Here is a 6,751-nt window from a genome sequence, read left to right as displayed (position 1 = left end):
AACAAGTCCTAGACAATGAAGTTATGGTTTACAAAAGGTCACAGCGCTGTAGACTGATGGCATCTAAATGCCATTGCTGTGACTCAGAATTTGTCCTTCGAACAGTTGAACATTATGTTACAATCAGGGTTTAAAAGTTGAGAGTCTTCGTCATTTTATCCCTTAGTTGGGGCCTTTATTTTGTATTGTTTATTCTGCACATGTGCACATATTTTCAGGTCTGCAGAAGGGCATCTGGGAGGTGTTGGGTCCTAACATGGAGTCAGAATTTCTGGTACTAACTGTCAAGAGTTGTGCTAGTAGATGAATTTTTTGTTGCTTCCTTAAGGTTCAATTTCTTTTATGAAAGCAACATAGAAGCCAGGAGCCAGGTGCTTCCTCCTGGTCTCCCATGGGGTGCAGGTCCCAAGCACTTGGGCCATCCTCCACTGCCCTCCCGGGCCACAGCAGAGAGCTGGACTGGAAGAGGGGCAACCGGGACAGAACCTGCACCCCAACTGGGACTAGAACCTGGGGTGCCGGCGCTGCAGGCAGAGGATTAGCCAAGTGAGCTGCAGCGCTGGCCTCAAATATTTTAACTCATACATTTTAAAGAATTTTGATGTGGTCCTATTGAATGAAAAGGAAAATTAGCTTTGGTTATTGGTAATTAAAAATGGCAGAAAGACAGAAGCAACTCTTTGCAGATGATACATGATTTTAAAATAGTGACATCATCCTCTAGCCCAGCTAACCCTAATAATGTGAACTTTTGTTAATAAATTTAATATATTGAAGAAGGTCTTTTACAGTAACTGTACACAGCCATACATGAAAAGACAGTATTTTAATAATCAAAAGAAATATTTCATATTGTGTGATGCCATATTTTATATGACTTTGTATTTCCTACTCAACGTGATATCTTCATCAATATCTTATGTCACAGTTCAAGTTCTGCCTTCATTTAATTTTTAATTTTTTTTTTATCTGAGAGACTGACAGAGAAAGAGAGATGGAGACAGAGATAGCTACCATCTATGAAGTCAGTTCTCCAATGCTCACAACAGCCAGGCCTAGGACAGGATCAAAACCAAGAGTACAATCCAGGTCTCCCATGGTGGTGGCAGAAACCCAGTTACAGGAGTCATCACCACTGCCTCCCAGGGTAGGGTTCCCACTGGTGGGAAGCTGGAGTCAGGAGCTGGGGCCAGGATTTTGATGTGGGACACAGGCATCCTAACCACTAGGCTAAACGCCCACTTCTGCCTTCACCTAATTATTAAGAGGAATTTTCCCTCAGAATGCCATTCTGGAGGTTCACTATGCTCCTTCTGAAACCGGATTATACAAAAAGAGCTTTCAAAAAAGGAAAAAAAAAACTCACACAAATGTGTATCATGAAGAAAATACCCAAAGATTTCAAAATCTTTTTACATCAACATAAACTTATATTTTAATTCTGTTTTCCCAAAACCTTCTTGAAGAACCCTTGTACATGTTTTAACTTGACACTATCAAATATGTTCCTAAAGTAAAAGGCAGTAGAACTTGAATGTGTTTACGCATATTTCCTCTGTGGTTAAGAACTGCCTTTCTCTTTCTAAATAAGAACGCAAATATTATCTTAAATCTACTTGTAATCTCATACAGTTCCACTTTGTAAGCTCTTTTCTAAAAAACACAAATTGAAGTAATAGGAAAATTAAACAAGGCTGGCTGGCTAAGTATTTGCTATATTTAGCTGTTATATTTTTCCTTCAGTACAAAATTCCACATAAGGTAAAGAAAAGACAGTAAATGTCAGAAAGATTATGGAGCAGCCAAAATGTGCAGGAAGCCAGCATGAATATGAGGAAATCCATTAACAAATATGTGAAATGTGTGTACAAATGATTAAATGTACAGATAACATGATATAATTCTGGCATTTGCTTTCAAGCAGTCAAGGTGGAGTGGCAGAGGGCATGTGGACAGGGAACAGAGCATTTAGTACAGATGGAAACAAGTCAGCCACGGGGTGGTCACTTTTTAAGCTGGGTGATGGGACATGGGGATTTTTATATGAAACTCTTTACATTTGTATATGTTTGGATTTTGAAAACTAGGATTTTATTAAATGCTTTATTTGTAGGTAAATAAAACTGGACATTTTCCATCCTGGAATATTTTCTCCAAAAATAGGATCGATAGCTCAATCTTCCAGTATAAACAATTAATAAAATAATCATAGATTCTCATACACTAACTCCCTTCATCAAACAATGTGTTAATATTAAAATGTCCTTGGGGCCAGCGCCATGGCACAGGAGGTTAATCCTCCACCTGTGACACCGGCATCCCATATGGGCACCAGTTCTAATCCCAGCTGCTCCTCTTCCAGTCCAGCTCTCTGCTATGTCCCAGGAGGGCAGTGGAGGATGGCCCAAGTACTTGGGCCCCTGCACCCACATGGGATACTGGGAAGAAGCACCTGGTTCCTGGCTTTGGATGGGTGCAGCTCTGGATGTTGGGGCCATTTGAGGAGTGAACCAGTGGACGGAAGATCTTTCTGTCTCTCCCTCTCACTGTCTGTAATTCTACCTCTCAAATAAATAAATAAAATCTTTAAAAAAATTAAAATGTCCTTGTGTTGTAGAATTTATTTATAAAACATAATCATTTGTCATTCTATTCTTATTTGTTCATATCCTATTTTCCAGAGAGCTATATAAACAAACTTTGACTTCTAATGCTTTAATAGTCCAAGACACATTTTTTTTTAATTTATTTGACAGATAGAGTTATAGACAGTGAGAGAGACAGAGAGAAAGGTCTTCCTTCTGTTGGTTCACTCCCCAAATGGCCGCTACAGCCAGTGCTGCACTGATCTGAAGCCAGGAGCCAGGTGCCTCTTCCTGGTCTCCCATGCAGGTACAGGGGCCCAAGCACTTGGGCCATCCTCCACTGCCCTCCCAGGCCACAGCAGAGAGCTGGACTGGAAGAGGAGCAACCAGGACTAGAACCCAGCACCCATATGGGATGGCGGTGCCGCAGGCAGAGGATTAACCAAGTGAGCCACGGTGCCGGCCCCCCAAACACATATTTAACCAAAATGAAAATACCAGGGAATCACCACTCAATCTTTGAGTGATGATTGATAAATACTGCTCCAAAATCTGTTTCATGAATTGATTGGTTGGTTAATTGACTGACCAAGATTTCAACCCAGGAAGATGGTAAAATTGATGTGCTTTTCTTTAGGGTATAAACATGTCATAATATATTTTTGCAAACATGATTTATACACTCTAGCAATCAAGGGAAAAGGCAGCCTTCATCAGAGTGCTAGACACCTTCCTTGGCCAACCAGCCTGCTTTTCAGTGTTCAAAGTTCTTTCTACGATTACTTTCTTTTTTTTAATTTTTTTTTTTTTTACATTTTAGGCTTTTATTCAGTGAGAGAAATCAAAGGAGAGTGAGAGCTTTATCTAAAAGAGAGAGAGGTAAATATGAGTTCATACCAAGCACCAGGAACCAGCCACGTGGAGGAGCATCTAGGCCAGGAAGCCTAGAGCGGGTGGCCTGAAGGCCACGTGCCCTGGAGGCACAGGGCTACAGCCAGCCCCCTCCTGGCAAGAGACCGGGAAACAGAAGAGAAAGCCAGACATGCCATGTCCCAGGATTTTAACCCACTTCCAAAGGGGAATGGTTAATTAACCTGATTGGCTGGTGGGCACCCACACAGGGGCGTGGCAAAGGTATCAGTAAGACCTGAGGTCACACAGGGGCATGGCGAAGGCGTGGTCTTCCAGATCACAAACCTAATCGATTTTAACCTGTATGCCTGCCTACTTCTTTCCCCCCTCAGAGACTCCATCCCTTAATCCTAAGGGAAGTTGATGGATGTCAAATCATCTCTTCTGTAACTGCTTCCTGCTTATGAGGGGCATAGTGCAGCCCCTGCCTATCCAGGGTCTGGAAGTCTCTGTCTAATCCTATCTAATGAATTTGTTGTGTGAGCTGGAGCAGTCTCAGTCATTGCCAATGTCTGTGTCCCCTGCATGGTCAGTTACCCCCAGAAGATTTTACTTTCTATGAGTCTCCCCTCTGCCCAGGCTTCATTGTTCTAATTCAGTACTGCCCCCCCTCTTGCATGCATAGAACCATTTTTCTAGTGGGATATGGGAGAGCATGGCTTATATCAGGAAGAGATCAAGATTCGACCCATATGGTTAATCATCAACTGCAAAGCTGACCTGTTGTCTCATGTGATCACTTAGTTCCCACTGCTTTCTACATCATACAGTGGCTGATGTTTGAGTTTTTGCTAAATTTTTTCTAGATCCCTTTGAAAAAATTTATTACCCCCACTATTCAGGCTGAAATCTAGTTGCAGAGACAAGGATAACTACAGGCTTCAGGGTGTCACGGAAGAATAGAGCTCTGTGGTTTTTCAACATTTAGATATTTCTGGAGCCTTCTCTCCCAACACCAATTGCAAGTTCTAAATGAGACCACAAGACCCCCAGATCCTTAAAATAGAGTCCTGCTCCATGCAAGGTCTTCTTTATAAATGATTAACTCCGTGCCAGCTTCACAGTAAACACTCTGTTCCAATTTCTGAATCATCTGTATAAAGTCATGGGTAGCAAGAACAGATAAAGATGAAATCTGTCACTTCAGAGAGAATATGAATTTGTTTAAAGCTGCTTCATTTATGAAGCAAACATGAACTGTTACCAATGTACAAAAGTAGCAGTGTTGAAACAAACCATAATTATACTTCTTGAAACTCTTTTTGCAACATACTTATCTCATTATCCTCTTCATTACTCTGTATATTTTCAACTGTCCTTGTAAGATTTGGTTGTTCCTTCTTCCAGTATAAGGCTCCAAAAGCAAAACCAATTACAAGAGAAAAGAATACTGGCAAAGCCATGGCTGCCCATTGTAGGCTGGAGTCGCCAATGAAACTTGCATCCTTGCTGTTACTGCTACAGCCGTCATTCCTAAGGGAGTGGGATGCAACGGGATAACATAAATGGTTTTGTGACGCTGACTCTGGAGTCTTTCTCAGAACTTAATAATGAAGAAACCACCCAATCACTAGTTTCAGATACCACCATAAAGTCCTTGAAGGCATCGATGGATCCATTAAAAATTCTAAAGAATTGTTCAGTAGTAAAGGGCCTGGGTTTGGACCTCTCAGATGATACTTTTACATTCTTAGTGAGTTTTCTTCCACGCACTCCACAAGGTCATCCACTATTTTCCCAAGTTTGTCTATGATAGAATAATTACTCAAGCCTTCAGAAACATTTGAAAACTTATCCAGAAGGTTAGTCAAGCTGACTGACAGCTGTATTACCATCTCATGTATCCAACAATGACTTGGCAAAATGTCCATCCCGGGGACATAGTTGAGGGTTATCATATAATCTTTTGGAAGATTTGCCACCAATTTTGTGATGTCTTTTACATTATCAGTCACATGATTCCCAAAGATTGCCTTAGTTTTGACAAGAGGATTAAATGGGAAGTGTTGAAGATAAATCAAAAGTTCGTGTCTTCTTCATAAGGAAAGGCAAAGTTGCAGTCCATCCCAGCCAGCAGTGTGGTGACTCCCGATTAGCTGTTCTGGAGCTCCACCATATTGCAGAAGCAGTAGCAGTCAATCCAAGCATTGGGTAGCTTGAGTGCTGCACTCTCTCCATGGCCCGTGTTGTACACAGCGCTCCAGGTCCTGGCACGAGGCAGCAAGTGAAGCCTAATGTTCTCCCTAAGGACAATCTTTATGCTTCATTCACTCAATGAGAACCTATCAAATACTTATTTTATTTATCTTAATTGATTCAATCCAAAAGAAATATTTTGAGTACCTGTAGTACTAAAGTTAACAGATTTACCCTAAGAATTAAAGTCATTAAGACCCAATTGTTGCTGTCAAGGAGATAAACAGAAAAAGCAGACTGGAAAATAGAATTTAAGGCAGAATAGTACAATCATGTGGTAAGCAGAATAAATGGCCCCCAAAGACATCCATATCCTAATCCTTGGAACCTATGAACATGTTACCTAACAATGCAAGGGGAATTCTGAAGATGTGATTAAAGATTTTGACATAAAGAGTTATCTTGGATCACCCAGGTATACCCACTGTAATCCAAAGTGTTATTATTATAAGTGAAAGAAAGAATCAGGGATGTCCAAGTGACAGAAAGATTTGAAGATGCTATCTATGGCTGTTGGCTTTGAAGACAGAAGAAGGGACCACAAGCCAAGGAATGCAGGCATCCTCTAGAAGCTGATGGATGAGGAAACAGACTCTGCTAGAACCTCCAGAGAGGAACACAACCCTACCAACAGCTTAGTGCTAAGCCAGTAAGCCCCATTTCAGACGTCTGATCTCCAGAATTTAAGATAATAAACTTGTGTTCTTTTAAGTCACTAAGTGTGTGATAATTTTTTATAGCAACAAGAAGAAACTTAGTGAAAGGAACAAGATTACTTCCGACTTGAGATATCAAGAAGAGATCTCTGGAGGAGATAAAATAGAAATATGGCAGAGATCACTATTTCTGCATGCTTTAGATCTGTACTGTCCCACAGAGTAGTCACCAGCCACATACTGACTATTTAAATGTAAATGAACTAAAAACAAATACTTACATTAGCTAAGGTGTGGAAACAACCTAACTGAACATTGAAAGGCAAATGAACAAATAAAATATGGTTACATAGATTGAAATTTGGAAAAGGAAATTCTACAATGCAGAACACCATGGATGCT

The 6,751-nt window shown here is 40.7% G+C and overlaps 1 pseudogene; it reads right to left on the bottom strand.

Annotated features, from left to right (window-relative positions):
• Positions 1-4,738: 4,738 nt before the first annotated feature.
• Positions 4,739-5,455, bottom strand: LOC100357747 (kit ligand pseudogene; annotated as a pseudogene).
• Positions 5,456-6,751: the final 1,296 nt, after the last annotated feature.

Source organism: Oryctolagus cuniculus, chromosome 5, assembly GCF_051225735.1.
Source record: "Oryctolagus cuniculus isolate XC-2025 breed Fujian yellow rabbit chromosome 5, ASM5122573v1, whole genome shotgun sequence".
Classification (NCBI taxonomy): domain Eukaryota; kingdom Metazoa; phylum Chordata; class Mammalia; order Lagomorpha; family Leporidae; genus Oryctolagus; species Oryctolagus cuniculus.
Note: the sequence above shows the minus strand (reverse complement) of the source record. Positions and strands in the feature narration are given on the sequence as shown.